The sequence below is a fragment of the Meriones unguiculatus genome, chromosome 2 (genome assembly GCF_030254825.1).
Source record: "Meriones unguiculatus strain TT.TT164.6M chromosome 2, Bangor_MerUng_6.1, whole genome shotgun sequence".
NCBI lineage: Eukaryota > Metazoa > Chordata > Mammalia > Rodentia > Muridae > Meriones > Meriones unguiculatus.
The window spans coordinates 136,295,847-136,313,985 of NC_083350.1; positions in this window are offsets into that span (position 1 = coordinate 136,295,847).

Genomic DNA, 18,139 nt, shown 5'->3' on the forward strand with positions numbered 1-18,139 from the left:
TGGTCCAACAAAGACCAACATTGCCTTTTGATGCATGATGCCAATTTCCCCTCTGGGTAATGCTGACTTGTAGGCTCTTTCACATCCTCACTGCTTTTGACTTTAAACTCAGTTATTCTCTTCAGCTTATTTTAGTGTTAACAGCATAAAACCACGTGACTTTTAGTTACCTTCTTAATGAAGTGTTCAGTTTGTATCTCACAAAGCATTGTTCTTGCATATGAACAGCCTTAATCAATCCTTTATTAATGCAGGTGCAAGCGTAGGTGCAAGCATAAGGAAAGATGCATGTGTGCAGGACTACGTATGTATACTGTGTAAGGAAGTTCTGAAATCCGCTCTTCTATAGGCAATGATTGCATATAAAAAAATGACATTTGCCCTAAAGCACAAAGTTCTAAAACCATTTTTTTTTAAATGAAATAACATAAATCAGCCACAGTGGGTCATAAAATGGTTGAAAAATCCCAGGTCCAAGGATTGGTTTAGAACCTCATTGTGCTTTGGAAATTAAAGCAAGTGCCATGGTGACACTTGACTTGAAAAATGCTATACAAAGTATTTACTATGAGGCCATCCAGACAGCTTAGACTCGACATCCATTTAGAGAAAGAAAACCAGCATCAATTTCGCCTCCACACTGTCTGGGTCAATGGTACCTGAGTCACCACTTTCTGAAGTCCTTTCCCCCACAAATTATATGACCTATCAGCCTCTAGCATCTTGTTTCTCCAGTAGACCTTATCTAGTAATTGCTAGTTTTATAGCTTGCAATTGCTTTTAAGAAATTACTTTGTGGAGACAAGACAAGGCTGCTATGATATTTAGACTCAGATAAAAACTACTGAACTTCAAGACCGCTGCAGAAATGGGTTTGCCACAGGATAGAAAATGTACATATAGAACTTGCCTGCATGGTCAATGTCAGACATGATCGTTATTGAATCATTACGTTATTGCTCATTGTTTGGGTTAGTAAAATCATGTTAAGTAATTATAGTCAAGATAGTCTTTCTCCTTTCTAAAATAAGTTAATTAACTCATACTTATTTTTCTGATGAAGTTGCACTGACATCTTTCCATACTGAGTTGTATGTTTGTAAGTGTGAAATAACTGGTGAGTGGTAGCTTAATTCTCAAAGCAGGAGCAAGGTATTCTTGTATGTGTGTATGTGTTCATGTTTGTGTGCGTGTGTATGTAGGCCAGAGGTCCTCATTGAGTGGCTTCCTTAGTAGCTCTGCTTATTTATTTATTTTTAATATTTATTTATTTATTTATTTATTTATTTATTATTTATACAGTATTCTGCCTGCATGTGTGCTGAAGCAAGCATCAGAGCTCACTATAGATGGTTGTGGTTGCTGGGAATTGAACTCAGGACCTTTGGAAGAACAGCTAGTGCTCCTAAGCTCTGAGCCATCTCTCCACCACTGCTTTGTTTATTTTTGAGACAGGTCCCCTCACTGATACCACAGAGCTCACTGATTGGCTTACAGTAGCAATCTCTGCCTCCACAGCACTGCTGTTGTGGGCTCCATTTTGCCTGCCTTTTTATGTGGGTGCTGGGGGGCTTGAGCCAGGTCCTCATGCTTGCACAGTAGGCACCTTACTGACAGAGCCATGCCTCCAGCATGGTTTTATAATGTAAATATGTTAAATAACGCTAATACTCAAGTCAATTAAGATGTTCTACAAGTATAATAGTGACATTGACCTTGTGTAAAGGCTGACGTGAGTGTGGGCCAGAACAGCTACTCATCTTTTTCTGCTGAAATCAAAGTGAAAGTGTGAACTAGTAAAACATAACTGAAGGGGCTGGAGTGATGGCTCAGAGGTTAAGAACAGTCACTGTTCTTCCAAAGGTCCTGAGTTCAATTCCCAGCAACCACATGGTGGCTCATAACCATCTATAGTAAGATCTGGTGTGCAGGCAGAATGTTGTATAAATAATAAATAAATCTTTAAAAAAAACATAACTGAAAGTAACTTCAAAATATGCTTTTAAAATTATAAATGCATTTTTATTTATGTGTGTGTGTGTGTGTACCACATGTGTGCAGGTGCCCACTGAGGCCAGAAGAGTGTATTCAGTCCCCCAAGTTGAAGTTACAGGTGGTGGTGAGTCTCCCAATATGGCTCCTCTGGAAGAGCAGCAAGTGCTATTAGCCACTGAGCAAAACAGCCAGTCCCCAAAATGTGCTTTTAGTAGACTAATGATTTTTATGTTTTTTTAACCTAGTAGTTCTACTAAGTTAAAAGAGCAATTAGGTGCATGAGAAAAGGCTTGCCAGAATCCTGTTTTGACTGTGGTGTTATTTAGAAGCAATCTAAATGTCAAAAGAATGGCTTAAAATGTTATATGATAGGATATGATTGTCGTAAAATGTGTTTAGAGAATTTTTTTGATAAAATAAAGATGAAATGCTCCATGGGTAAGCAGAATATATAATAAAAATGTACATGTACGCGCATATACATTAGTACCCCTCGCCATACCAATTTGCTGCCGTAGACTTCAATCAGCATAAAATAATTATTGAGGGAAAATACCAAAAACTAAAACTATGCCACATAATATGGTTCTCGATAATCATTGCTTCTGGATTTTACATTTCTCTGTCTCACTAATTTCTGTAAGAGAAATATACATATTAGCTTTCATAAAGTGAAAGTTGTGATAGATACGATAATGAGCGGAAAGAAGGCAGAGAGAATATAAGGAAAGGACAAAGAAAAGAGAGGAGGAAGGAAGAAATGAAGGAAAGGAGGGAAGAGGGGAAAGCAAGGGAGCTAGAGGAAGAAAGGCAGGCAGAAAAGACTGACTTCAGAATTATTTGGAAGCAAATACTGCTGTATGTAACAAACACATTAACTCTAGGGGGAAAAATATGACAGTGAAGGTGTGATTATTTCTTGTTTTCAACTGTTTCTTCTCAGGAAGAAGAAAAACAAGCCAGCTGACAGAAAGAACACAATTCACTCATATTAGGTAGACTTTAGTCACTGGCATTCACAAACCAAATATAAATGGGGTAAATATGGTGCTTGTTTGGTTACCATAATAACCACACTGTTTGCCTTTGACACAGCTCAAGGGCCTCTCTTTTTGTTGTTGGTGGTCTTTCTGGTACTCAGATGGAAGGGTCTCCAGGAAACTCACAACGCAAAGGCATGGGGAGGTAGACCAGCTCTGAGGTGAGAAAGTGTCCCAAGGGTATCCTGAGACACAGGAGCCCAGGAAACACACAACTTACGAGAGGAAGCCTCCTCGGCAGAGAAGTTGAAGCTCTCAGGGAAAAGTTACCTCAGCCCCTGATGAGCTGAGGAGCCTAGGAGCCTGAGCCCTACTTCTCCAGCCACTGAAGCTCCCAAGGGAGGGTTACCTAACCCCTGATGAGTGGTGCAGCTTAGGAGCCTGCACTCTGCTGCTTCTTTTTTCTCTTCTTTGTTGCTTCTTCCAACGAGAGAGTCACACCAGGCAGTAAATATCTTGAAAGATAACCAGGAGCTGCTGACTCTGCTCCAGGGAGAAGGAACGAGGAACTGAGCAGATTTCTTAGGGGGCAGAGCCTTCTAGGACAGGGATTTTCAGAGTAAGGATTAGTGGGATTTCAAGTCCTGAGCTTGGGAAGCTCAGGGGTTGGTGGGCTTTCCTGTTCAGGGATTGGTAGGTTTTAGTGGGAAGCTCAAGGATTGGTCAGTTCTCCTGCTCAGGGATTGGTGGGGTTTTGTCCAGACTTTTCACCTCTAATTAGCATAATCTGGAAATAAGTTCTACTGAGGGGCTGGAGATGACAGCTACAGGGGCCTGAGGGAAAAGCTGGACTGCTGGAGCTTCCTCAGGCAGGGGCTGGCCACTTTTCTGCTTTGAGAGGTTACAAAGTTTATAAAGTATACAAAATTTACAAAGAGTCCATGGCAAGGAAGCCTTTACCTGTAGCATGACTATTGGACAGAGACTGAAGAGGAGGTGATGTCATGGTGGGCAGCTCCCATAAAGGCAGCAGGCTGAAGCACGAAAGGTCGTCACCATGGACAGCTTCCAAGGCAGCAGTAGGTATTCTGAGGCAGGAAAGGTGATGGCTCCCATCATAGCAGTAGGCTGAGGCGGGGAAGTTGCCATGGACAGCTCCCGCTAAGGACACCAGGTCTTGGACATCTTGGCTGGGGCGAGGTGTGAGGCTGCTATCTCCTCCACAGCAGCCGCTTTGATTGCTGCTGCTGCCACAGCAACAGAAACCCTACATTCTCTCCCCTTCACTGAAGTTCTTCCCCAACTGGGCAGGCTATGTGTATATTGTTCTGTGAATGGATTTACCATACTGCTTATTCTAAGTTTGCCTGGGTATTTGCCTTTCTAGGACAATGGTCAATAGCTTTCTCTGTCTGTTGCCTTGTACTGCCTACCAAGCCAATTGTTTGACTAGTGTTAAGAAAAGGATACTTTTTTTTTTTGTTCAGATTCTCCAATGTTGCAACCAAACACTGACCTTGCACAGCTTAGAAAGATAAAAAGAGTCACTGGAAGTCAGTTTGATTGCCTCCCTCTGAGGGGTGGGGACAGCCTTACCAGGTCACAGAGGAAGACAGTGCAGAGAGTCCTGATGAGACCTGATAGGCTAGGGTAAAATGGAAGAGGAGGAGATCCTCCCCCATTAGTAGATTGGGGAAGGAGATGGGAGGAGAAGAGGGAGGGAGGGTAAGATTGGGTGGGGCTGAGGGAGGGGGCTACAGCTGGGATGTAAAGTGAATGAATAAAAAATTAAAATGAAAAAAGAAAAAAAAAGGGGGGGGACTGGGAATCTAAACTCCAGATCATGAATTAGGGCAGAACTGTAATCCCAGAACTAGGGAAGCTGAGGCAGGAGGACTGCTATGAGTGTAACTACATAGTAAGACCCAGTGTCAAAACAAACCAAGCAAATAAGAAAATCAAACAACAAACAAAGCAAAACAAGAACAAGAACAAATATCACCACCAATAATCTCAGAAGGATGCCATCACCATGGTTACCCATGGTTAATCAACTGTGTTCTCACTGTTGCTAAGCTGCAGAACTCTCCCAACATTAGATCTTGATATCCTTCTCAGAGGTCCTTCTCTTTAGTGATAGATTGTGTCAAACTGACAATTAAACACCTGACACACTCAACTACATATTGAATCAGAGGCCAACCTGGGCTACATAAGATCCTGTCCAGGGATTAAACACTAACTGATCCTATCATGAGAAGAAAGAACTAGGAGAGGCATTTGGTCAACGTTTTCAATGTGATGCCCTTTTCCTCCGGCTTCTAAAATAGAAATTGAAGGCTGACCTCTCATTCTTGTTGGAGTCTTCTCAAATAAGGAGAATGTGGGTATGGTAGGCAGCCAAATGACAAACATCCATTGTGAATGGTAATGAAGTGGCATCACTCCTTGAAGGAGTACACTAGTTACTTCATGGGAAAGTTGAATGGTGAAATCTCTTTACCCTGACAAAGGCAATGTTCTTTTGTCACTGGGTAAGGACTGGTTTGCCTTTTTTGTTTGTAGTGCCAATCAACATGACTGCCCAACAGCTGGTCTACCAAAAAGGAGGCTCATGGAATATTATCTCAAATCAAGGGATTCTGACACACAACAAGAAATGAATGATTAAAAAGATGGTGGAATCCACGAACTTACCACATCATCACATTCTGCATCCACCACCATTCCTGACCCCGAACATTGGTGAAATGGTGGTTGTGCCAGATCCTGCTTCTATCTCTTCCTCTACCTTCTTTTCCTCCCTCACCTCTCCTTTCTCCACCTGCTTGCCCTCTTTCTCTTCCTCTTCCTTTTTTGCTTCTTCAGGCAGCATCTTCTGTTGCCCCAGCGGGCCTCAGATTCTATATTCTTGCTGAGTGTAGCAGTTAGTTTTAATTGTCTACTTGACACAATGTATCACCAGAGAGAAGGGCATCCGAAAAGGACTGTGAGGGATTATCTTAATTACATCAATTGATGTGGGAAGACCTAGCTACTGTGAGCAGCAGGGAATGTGTCCATTCTCTGGCCAGTTGTAAACATTCTTTGTAAGCAAGTATGTACCCCGGGGGCTAGCAAACGCACGTAAATGTAGAAATAAAAAAAATTAAAACAAATAAATAGGATAAGAGCAATATTCTTTTCAAAGGGTTGTGTTCTAGATTTGAAAGAGATAGTTGAAGAGAAAACTCATATTCATTGGTGACAGAAGCTTGCTTCCATTGCTTTTCTGGAGAGATTGAGTGAAGCTGCTTCAGGGGTACAGTGTTGACGCTTTGTTTTTACCTCTCTTATATTGTTGAAGCCCCTGGAACTTTCTGAGTTACCTCTGCTAAAAGTCAGAGCAATATAGTAGCTTTTATAGGTTCATAGCATTTTTGCTTTGGAGGTCCCTTATTTCAAATAAAAATTAACAATTATATTTTATTACTGCAATGCCTAACAGACAAGCATAATTTGGGCTCAAATATTTGTATGCATGTATATAATTTTAAGAGGAATTTATAAGATGCTAACAATATTTAGGGTTTAAGAGGAGCCAGGCTGGCCTCAGACTCACTGTGTAGCTGAGGATGACTCTGAAATGTTCATCCTTCTGTCTCCACTTCCTGAGTGATGGAGTTACAGTTGAGCGACACCATTCCTGGCTTATGTAGTACCGGGGTCAAGCCTGGGCTTTGTGTTTGGTAGATAAGCACACCAGTGACTGAGCTCCATACTCAGCCTTTGAGATTCTGTTAAGTTAAATTCTCTGTGGACAATAAAGATGTTTATAATGTGTAGCGTCACTTATGGAACTCAGGGAAGGCCTTCACATCATTGCCTGTCCAGCAATTCAGTGAACTTGACCATTGTTGCTGATCTCTGTATAGCAGAGCTACAGTGCAGGAAAAGTCAGAGTTCAAAAAAGGGACAAGAAAGTACAAGACGCTTAGAAAAAGCCAAAAACATAATTACAGGATGAACAAAACAACCGATTTGGAGTTTTCCTCAACCAGCTCTCAGAATGATTAAGCTGACTCCAATCAGACACAGTGACCTCCATTAGCTAGCTAATGGGGACACAAACAGCTTGTGTGCCTTTATTTCCTGGCCATTACTCAGGCCCGCTTCCCTCTGAAATGAATGGGAATGACCTAAAAGCTTTTAAGGTACCAGTCAGCAAGGTGTCTGGGACAATAGCCCTTTAAAATTATCTTGTTGTCACATTTCCCTGTGGGAAAATCAGCCCACAGGTGAGGGGTCTTGCCTGGTAATGGAGACAGGGGTGGCTTAGTTTCCCCTTTATCAAGAGAGAAAATCGAGCTGCTTGATGGTCCTCCTAGCTGGATTTCCTCTTTCAAAGAGCCACTTTGGAGGGGAGTTGTGGTTTGTGGTCTAGACAAGTGGATGAATGACAGACGGGCAGCACTTGAGTAGGTTGAGTCAGTACTTCGACCCAAGCTGGGCTGATACTCTGGAGACTGCCAGGGTTCTCTGCCTGGTGCTACAGATCAGGTAGCCAGACAGTAGGTTACAGGGGATTTCCAACGTCACAGTGTCAGGCTAATTAAAAATGTATTCTGTAATTTAGATGGGGTGCAGGATAACAAAAAGAATGGCCTGATGCTTGCTCACTGTGCATTTCTGCCAATATGATCCGAAGGCAACATATCTGACAAGTATCCCAGAAGCATTATGTGTTTCCATGTGTTACTGTGCAGCAGAAATACATAAACAGTCTCACACCTTTTCCTAGGAGCAGCTCAGTGATTTTGGGCGGGGATTAGTACAACCCAGAGGGTGGAGGGACAAGGAGTACACAATGACGCTTAAGTAAGGTAACTGCTAATTTTTATGTCCTTTGCTTTTCTTTAGAACATGAATGAAAGCTGTAGGCATAAACTTGAGGTAGGTACACAATACCTGAATGACCTGAAGCACAATAACCTTCATAGCATCTTCAAATATTGGAAACATCTGTGCTGATTTTAACTTAGAGGATCAAGGACAGAACATTCATCTGAGGTGTAAAGGGATACATAGATGGCCACACAGTAAAGTTCAAAATGTTTCCTTGTCCCTTTGTACTCTCCACAGACTACAATGTCCTGAGAGGAGTCGGTATGAAAACATGCTAACACAACTGTAACACACTTTGGAATGGACTAAGGAGAAAGCAAACTGGATAATGCAACTTCATCTTGTTTTCAAATAAATAGTCTTAACTTTTCCTTCTTATTGAACATTTTTGTTAGTTTATTAAAAAAAATATTCTGAACGAGTAATGTTTGCAGCTTTCAAGGAACATCCAGTACTTCACTGGTACAAAGTCTGGGAGAAGAGGTCAGCAGAAGTCGCCTTATCTTCACTGGTGACAGCATCCATGCCAATCCGTGGCTTCACTCTTGCTAGTAAGAACACAGCATACTTGGGTATGCCACATGGAAATTGTTTAAAAAAAGACTGGGGTGTTTCTGCTACTGTCATAAATTCTTTGGTTTTATTTATTTATTTATATTATTTTTGCATTATAGTAAAGGCCAATTTTATCATTTCACACAGACATTTGCTAAGCAATACTAAAACACACATGTATTATTTCTGGTTGAATTCTTAGGTGCCATTTATTCATATCCTGATTGAATGTAAATCTATTCAAATTAAACTGTACATGTTCTTTACATTTAATTGTTTGGACTTGTTTTTAAATGTATTTTTTTGATAGCCATGGTTTCTTGTTATTTAGACATACACAAAAGGAAAGAAAGATTTAAATAGTAATGCTAGTTTTACCTTTATTGTCTTATTTTCAGTCTCTGAAAAATCAGTGTTTTATTCTGAAAGTTACTTCAAACTTACAATTTTTTGTATAATATGTTTCTTTTAAGGTTACATCTTTATTACCTTGATAAAAATTATTTTCACTTCTGAAAAGTTTCCTTTCTTTTCACCTGTTAATGTTATACATTCATTTTAAAATAAAAGGAAACTATCCAGACATACCCGTTAGTGTTCTATGTGAACCAAGACAAACCAAGAGTGAGCAAAAATCTGATTTAGTCATTAGTGGTGGAGTTAATGGCTAAATAGATCCTCTTTCTCCCTGTGGTCATGCATATACCATTGAAAAGTAGAGAAATATTGGTGGTGATTATTTTGGATCCCAAGAGCCATTTTCTCTATCAAGAATAGAAACAGATAAAGCAAAGTTCATTGAAACTGTTTGTGATATGGAACCACACCCAGACATTAAGAAGCATGAATAAATTGTATTTGTAATACTGCTCAAGTCTCCAAGATAAAGAAAGTACAAAATAAAGGTAAATATATTGCCCATAAATAGAACACATAGATTTATATGTGTTCTATTTATTGTTAATACACAGAAAAATTCTGAATGCTCATCAGATCCCTAGCAAAATTGATGACTGTCAGGGAGATTTGTAATTTTATTTTTTTATTAAAAATTTTTTTTTATTAATTACACTTTATTCATTTTGTATCCCCCCATAAGCCCCTCCCTCCTCCCCTCCCGCTCCCACTCTCTCTCCCCTTTTTGCATGCATGCCACTCCCCAAGTACACTGATAGGGGAGGTTCTCCTCTCCTTTCTGATCTTAAGTCTATCAGTTCACATCAAAAGTGGCTGTATTGTCCTCTACTGTGGCCTGGTAAGGCTGCTCCCCCCACAGGGGGAGGTGATCAAAGAGCAGGCCAATCAGATTATGTCAGAGGCAGTCCCTCTTCCCATTACTATGTAACCCACTTGGACACTGAACTGCGATGGGCTACATCTGTACACGGGTTCTAGGTTATCTTCATGAATAGTCCTTGGTTGGAGTATGAGTCTCTGGGACGTTCCCTGTATTCAAATTTCCTTGTTCTGTTGCTCTCCTTGTGGAGACCCTGTCCTCTCCAGCTCTTACTATTTCCCAGTTCTTACATAAAATTCCATTCACTCTGCCCAACAGTTGACCATCAGGCTCAGCATCTGCTTTGATAGTCTGCAGGGCAGAGGCTTTCAGAGGCCCTCTGTGGTAGGTTCCTAGTTTGTTTCCTGTTTTCTTCTTCTGGCTTTCAGAAGCTCTCTGTAGAAGGTTCCTAGGTTGATTCCTGTTTTCTTCTTCTTCTGATGTCCATCCTCTTTGCCTTTCAGGATGGGGATTGACCGTTTTAGTTAGGGTCCTCTCTCTTGCTTAGTTTCTTTAGATGCACAGATTTTAGTGGGTTTGTCCTATGTTGTATGTCTATATGAGTGAGTATATACCGTATGTGTCTTTTTGCTTTTGGGACAACTCGCTCAGGATGATCCTTTCCAGGTCTCACCATTTACTTGCAAATTTCATGATTTCCTTATTTTTCATTGCTGAGTAATACTCCATTGTATAGATGTACCACAGTTTCTGCATCCATTCTTCAGTTGAGGGGCATCTGGGCTGTTTCCAGCTTCTGCTATTACAAATAAAGCTGCTACAAACATGGTTGAGCAAATGTCCTTTTTGTGTACTTGAGCCTCTTTTGGATATATGCCCAGGAGTGGTATGGCTGGATCTTGGGGAAGCGCTATTCCTAGTTGTCTGAGAAAGCGCCAGATTGATTTCCAGAGTGGTTGTACAAGTTTACATTCCCACCAGCAGTGAAGAAGGGTTCCCCTTTATCCACAACCTCTCCAGCATGTGTTGTCACTTGAGTTTTTGATCTTGGCCATTCTCATGGGTATAAGGTGAAATCTCAGGGTTGTTTTGATTTGCATTTCCCTAATGGTTAATGAGGTTGAGCATTTCTTTAAGTACTTCTCTGCCATTCGATATTCCTCTCCAGAGAATTCTGTTTAGCTCTGTTCCCCACTTTTTAAGTGGATTACTTGGTTTGCTGCTTTTCAGCTTCTTTAGTTCTTTATATATACTGGATATGAGTCCTCTATCAGATAAAGGGTTGGTGAAGATTCTTTCCCAATCTGTAGGCAGTCGCTTTGTTTTGATGACGGTGTCCTTTGCTTTGCAGAAGCTTTTCAGTTTCATGAGGTCCCATTTATTGATTGTTGCTCTTAGAGCCTGTGCTGTTGGTGTTCTGTTCAGGAAGTTTTCTCCTGTACCAATGAGTTCTAGGGTATTCCCCACTTTTTTTTCAAGCCAATTTAATGTGTCTGGTTTTATGTTGAGGTCTTTGATCCACTTGGACTTCAGTTTTGTGCAGGGTGATAAGTATGGATCTATTTTCATTTTTCTACATGTAGACATCCAGTTGGACCAGCACCATTTGTTGAAGATGCTATCTTTTTTTCATTGAATGGTTTTGGCGTCTTTGTCAAAGATCAGGTGTCCATAAGTGTGTGAGTTTATTTCTGGGTCCTCTGTTCGGTTCCATTGATCCACCATTCTGTTTCTATGCCAGTACCACGTAGTTTTTAAAACTGTTGCTCTATAGTAGAACTTAAGATCAAGGATGGAGATACCTCCAGAAGATCTATTATTGTAGAGGATTGTTTTAGCAATTCTGGGTTTCTTGTTATTCCATATGAAGTTGAGAATTTTTCTTTCCAGGTCTGTAAAGAATTGTGTTGGTAATTTGATGGGAATTGCATTGAATCTGTAGATTGCTTTTGGTAAGATGGCCATTTTTACTATGTTAATCCTGCCAAGCCATGAGCATGGGAGATCTTTCCATCTTCTGATATCTTCTTCTAATTCTTTCTTCAGAGACTTGAAATTTTTGTCATACAAGTCTTTGACTTCCTTGGTTAGTGTTACTCCGAGGTACCTTATGTCATTTGTGGCTATTGTGAAAGGTGTTGTTTCCCTAATTTCTTTCTCAGCCCTTTTGTCTTTTGTATACAGGAGGGCTACTTATTTTTTTGAGTTAATTTTGTATCCAGCCACTTTGCTGAAGGTGTTTATCAGCTGTAGGAGTTCCCTGGTAGAGTTTTTGGGGTCACTCACGTATACTATCATATCATCTGCAAATAGTGATAATTTGACTTCTTCCTTTCCAATTTGTATCCCCTTCATCTCCTTCAACTGTCTTATTGCTCTCGCAAGGACTTCCAGCACTATGTTGAAGAGATATGGAGAGAGTGGGCATCCTTGTCTTGTCCCTGATTTCAGTGGGATTGCTTTAAGTTTCTCTCCGTTCAGTTTGATGTTGGCTATAGGTTTGCTGTATATTGCCTTTACTATGTTTAGATATGTGCCTTGTATCCCTGATCTCTCCAATACTTTAAACATGAATGGATGTTGGATTTTGTCAAATGCTTTTTCAGCAACTAGGGAGATTATCATGTGTTTTTTTTTCTTTCAGTTTGTTAATATGGTGAATCACATTGATGGATTTCCATATATTGAACCACCCCTGCATACCTGGGATGAAGCCTACTTGGTCATGGTGCTTTGATGTGTTCTTGTATTTGGTTTGCGAGTATTTTGTTGAGTATTTTTGCATCAATGTTCATAAGGGAGATTGGCCTGAAGTTCTCTTTTTTGGTTGGGTCTTTGTGAGGTTTAGGTACCACGGTGACTGTGGCTTCATAGAATGAGTTTGGTAAGGTTCCTTCTGTTTCTATTTTGTGGAATAGTTTGAAGAGAACTGGAGTTAGCTCTTTTTTGAATGTCTGGTAGAATTCTGCACTGAAACCATCAGGTCCTGGGCTTGTTTTGGATGGGAGACTTTTGATGACTGCTTCTATTTCTTTGGGGGATATAGGACTATTTAATTGATTTACCTGGTCCTGATTTAGCTTTGGTAAGTGGAATCGATCAAGAAAATTGTCCATTTCATTTAAATTTTCAAATTTTGTTCCGTATAGACTTTTGAAGTAAGTCCTAATTCTTGTTTGAATTTCCTCACTGTCTGTAGTTATGTCCCCCTTTTCATTTCTGATTTTGTTTATTTGGATGGTGTATCTCTGCCTTTTAGTTAGCTTGGCTAAGGGTTTGTCGATCTTGTTGATTTTTCTCAAAGAACCAGCTCTTGGTTTCATTGATTCTTTGAATTGTTTTATTTGTTTCTAATTGATTTCAGCCCTGAGTTTGATTATTTCCAGCCATCTAGTCCTTTTTGGTGTGTCTGCTTCTTCTTTTTCTAGGATTTTTAAGTGAGCCATTAAGTTGCTTGAATGCGCTGTCTCAAATTTCTTCTTGAAGGCACTTAGTGCTATGAACTTTCCGCTTAGCACTGCCTTCATTGTGTCCCACAAGTTTGGGTATGTTGTGTCTTCATTTTTATTGAGTTCTAGGAAGATTTTAATTTCTTTATTTCTTCCCTGACCCAGCTGTCTTTTAGTATCAAGTTGTTCAGTTTCCATGTATGTGTAGGCTTTTTGCTATTTCTGTTGTTATTGAGGTCCAGCTTTATTCCATGGTGATCAGACAGGACACAAGGGATTATTTCAATCTTCTCATATCTGTTGAGGCTTGCTTTGTGACCAACTATGTGGTCTATTTTGGAAAAGGTTCCATGAGGTGCTGAGAAGAAGGTAAATTCTTTTGTGTTTGGGTGTAAGGTTCTGTAAATGTCTGTTAGGTCCATTTGATTCATGACCTCTGTTAGAGATATTGTTTCTTTGTATAATTTCTGTTTAGTTAACCTCTCCTTTGTTGAGAGTGGGGTGTTGAAGTCTCCCACTATTAGTGTGTGGGAATCTATGTGTGGTTTAAGTTTTATCAATGTTTCTTTCACAAATGTGGGTGCCCTTGTATTTGGGGCATAGATGTTCAGGATTGTGATGTCTTCTTGGTGGAATTTTCCCTTGATGAGTATGAAGTGTCCTTCCCCATCTCTTTTTATTAATTTTGGTTGAAAGTCTATTTTATCAGATATTAGAATGGCTACTCCTGCTTGCTTCTTGGGTCCATTTGCTTAGAAAGCCGTCTTCCATCCCTTTACCCTCAGGTAATGTCTATCTTTGTGACTTAGGTGTGTTTCTTGTATACAACAGATGCTGGGTTTTGTTTACGCATCCATTCTGTTAGTCTGTGTCTTTTTATTGGAGAATTAAGTCCATTGATATTGAGAGAGATTAATGACCAGTGGCTGTTAAATCCTTTGACTTTGATGTTGGCTGTGGTCATCAGGTTGTGTGCTTGGTTGCTTTTTGTTTTACTGTAATGGGGTTATTTATTTCCTGTGTTTTCTTGGATGTAGCTAGTTTTCTTGGGTTGTATTTTCCCTTCTAGTGTCTTCTGTAATGCTGGATTTGTTTGTAGGTATTGTTGAAATTTGTTTTTGTCATTGAATATCTTGTTTTCTCCATCTATGAGGACTGAGAGTTTTGCTGGGTATAGTAGCCTGGGCTGACATCTGTGTTCTCTTAGGGTCTGCATGATATCCGTCCAGGCCCTTTTGGCTTTCATAGTCTCTGTTGAAAAGTCAGGTGTGATTCTGATGGGTTTGCCATTATATGTTACTTGGCCTTTTTCTCTTGCAGCTTTTAGTATTTTTTCTTTGTTCTGTATACTTACGGTTTTGATTATTATGTGGCAGGAGGATTTTCTTTTCTGGTCTAATTTATTGGGTGTTCTATAGGCCTCTTGCATTCTTATTGGCCTCTCCTTTAAGTTGGGGAAATTTTCTTCAATGATTTTGTTGAAGATATTTTCTGGGCCTTGGTGCAGGGAATCTTCTTTTTCCTCTATTCCTATTATTCTTAGGTTTTATCTTTTTATGTTGTCTTGAATTTCTTGGACGGACTGTGTCAGGAATTTTTTAGATTTAACATTTTCTTTGAGAGATACATCTATTTCTTCCATTGTATCTTCCACACCTGAGATTCTTTCTTCCATTTCTTGTAGCCTATTGGTTATGCTAACCTCTGTAGTTCCTGCTTTCTTCCCTAAGTTCTCTCTCTCCACAATTTCTTCCATTTGTGTGTTTTTTTTTTTTTAATTTTTCCAATTCTATCTTCAGGTCTTGAGCTATTTTGTTGTTTTCCTTCACCTGTCTGACTGTATTTTCATGTTTTTCCATCAATTCCTTCAGCTGTTTGTTTGAACAATCCACTGTTTTTTTATTTCATTCAGTGATTTAAGCATTTCCTCACTAAAGGCCACAGACTGTTTGGCTGCAGCTTCCTCTATTTCTTTTCGTATTTTATTTGTTTCCTCTGTTATCTTCCTCATGAGCATAGATGTTAGGTCATCTCCTTGAATTTCAATTATGCTGGGGTGTCTAGGGCTATTTGCCCCTGGATAACTGGGTACTGGAGATGCCATATATTGCTCTGGCTTTTGTTGGTTGAACTTTTATGCTGTCCTCTACCCATTGGGCTATCTTAGTTGTTTGAACTTAGTTTCTGGTTGTTCCTGGAGTCTTGTAGTGGAGAGAATCCCTTTGGCAGGAAGATGTTTTTTCCTGAAGGAAGCCTTCTCAGCTTTTTGGGTATAGTCACTGGATGGCTGGTGTTTTTCAGGAATTGCTACAGCTTACCTCAGGCATGGAGACCTGGGTGGCAACTGTGGTCCTGATTAGTCAAGAGGGCTCTCCTCTCATCAGGATAAGTCCTGGAGACAGCTGCCCTCCTTCTGGGTTTCTTGCTGTAAATTTAATGATCAGCTGCTGTAACCTGTGTGTCCCGTGGTTTGGTCGGTTTTGTTAGGAATAACTGGTTGCCCCTTGGAGCAGTATCTGGGGGTTGATCTCAGAGTTCCCGGTCTTTTGTAGGTCTGAGGTTGGGGCTATGTGCTCCAGAACCCAAGAGGTAACCTGTGGCGGGTGAATACTGCTCTCCTGGTAATAGCAGGTTATCTGGGGTACAGCAGTTCCCTGGGTTGGGCCAGTCTGTGGGACCTTTTCCGGGGATATACTGGGTTGCCTAAGTCTGTCCCCTTTGCTTTGTTCCTTGTTCCTTGTGAGGGTTTCTCCAGGCAGTGACTCTAAGTCTCTGGTGTCTTGGGACACACAGTTCTGTCTGTAAGGAGTAGTTGGTACAAAGCAGGCTTCTGGGCTGGCAGAGCATGCGCCCGCCTGCTAGTCTGCGGGGGCTGGGTTCCCAATATCTCTGTGCTCCCTGCTTGGGCCCGGATCTGTGATGGCTGGGCGTACTCGCCTGTTTGCGATCTGCAGTCTGTTAGACTTTCCCCAGGCACAGCCTAGGTGACCCCACCATCACAGTTTCTTCCTTCCCTGTGGGGCCCTCTCCGGGCATGGGTTCCCAGTCCCTGTTGCACTGGGGCGCGAAGCTCGTCTGTACGGGTGAGCTGGGCGTGCAGCTCTCAGTGTGGCGGGAGCTCAATTGTGATGGTGGCGGGTACCCGCGGTCCGTGAGACCTTCCAGGGAGAGACTGGGTGACCCGTGATCAGACTCACAACTTTGCTTCCCCGTGAGGTTTTCTTGCGACTGGGACTCCCAGTCTCAGGCACCCTTGTGCCCACCGATCAGCCTGGGAAACACGATCACTGCAGTTTTAGGGCCCAGAGTTCAGTCTCCTGGTCGCTGCACGGAGAGTGCTGTCCCGCTTCTCAGACGCAGTGCTCTCCTGGCGCCACCATCTTGGCTCCCTAAATTCTTTAACATGTTGATGAGCACAAGTCAGCAGTCCACTTTTCCTTAGGTCCTTGCGGGCTCAAATTTTGTAGAATTCTTCTCTGTTACAGAAATCCCTTTTCTTCACTGTCTGCAACAAAGAAAAAGTCTGTGTTAGTATAGGAGAAAGGAGAAATTCTCTGCCACCAATACCCCCACATCAGGATTATCACATCACTGTTATCAATCAGTGCCTCTTTCACATTGCTTCCTGTTGTAGAGCAAGCATACCCAACCAAGCACATTCACAAAAAACTGTCAAAGAAAGGCAGTGTTCCCTGCCTATCATAGCTCTGTGCTCCTGGTGATTGAATAGTCTCTGTAGCTTGGAGAAGAGGGGTCCTATTAGGTCCTGGATCTCTTCCAGTTATGTGGGATACCTGGCTTCTCTGGCAGTGGCTAAAGAGGGGTACAGTATCCTGAAGCCACCATTTCTGAAGCTGCTTCTAGATAACCAGAGGGAAGCAGCAGCCGGAGCATCCTGCATCTGGTGCCTGGGGTCCCTATGAACCTAAGGCTCACGAGTCACAAATCACCCCCAGCTCTTCCTTGCTATCCAAAGTAGGCATTTCCATGGGCTGGCCACCATGCAACTTATTTTCTGTGTTGGGTTTTCCTTACCATGTGAAGCACTATTTACTCATTGCCAGAGCAACTAAAACTATCAGACATTCATCGCTGTCTTTCCTTGAACCTCGGTTCTATCAAACAGAAACCAGTGGTGAATCACAGAGGCTCATGAGTCATAACAATGAAGCAGACGCTGAGGAGATTCTGCTCTGGTGTCTGGCCAGTAACCACCATGCTTGGTTTCCAGAAAAGCAGGATGAGTGGGTCTAGAGGTGACCTGATGGGTCTAGCATAGTTTTGCCCATGATATACGTATCAGAATGGTGTGTGGGCAGTTTGTGGTGGGGCTCCCGGATCTGACAGTTCCAAGTCTGTTTTTAGTCTCCTCTCTCCCTACCTCAGCGGCCTTACTCAAAACTTGTCATTTCTGTTTGGTTGAATTATTCTTGGTTCCCTAACATTCAAACTCCCGCTGGGGTTGTGCTGAAACTATTCCACACAGAGTCCCCTGTTCGTTCTAGATCATTGAGGAAGTCCTTCACTCACCACCTTGCTTCCCAGCTCTGGTTAATGAGTTACTTCAAGTTCACACTTATGGCAGCACCCTCAGGCACAGAACGCTGTGACCAACATAAGAGAACTCACACACAGAGCAGCGAGTAAGCTTTCACGCTTTGAAAGGGGGGCTCAACAGCCCCAACATTTGTGACCACACGCAGACACTGGTTTGTCACGGAAAGCACCTGAAGGTTCCAGAAAGCATCTAGCTCAGCTCATACAGTGTGCGAAGTGACAGGCTCTGCAGCAGCTGCCTACAGCATGTGACAATGTCACTCTTTTATTCCACTTACATTCGTGTAACAGGATATCGAGGGAGAAGGAATATACAGAAGCACAGACTATACTAACACGGCTTCGCCCTGACTTCCTGTAAGCTATCCTACAACAATGAGTTCATCCACCATCACACAGGGCACAGGCCAAAGTCTGAAGAGCGATGGCTTGAAACCACCTCCTGGACGTTAATATCCTCCTGCCCCTGCCTACACTTCTAG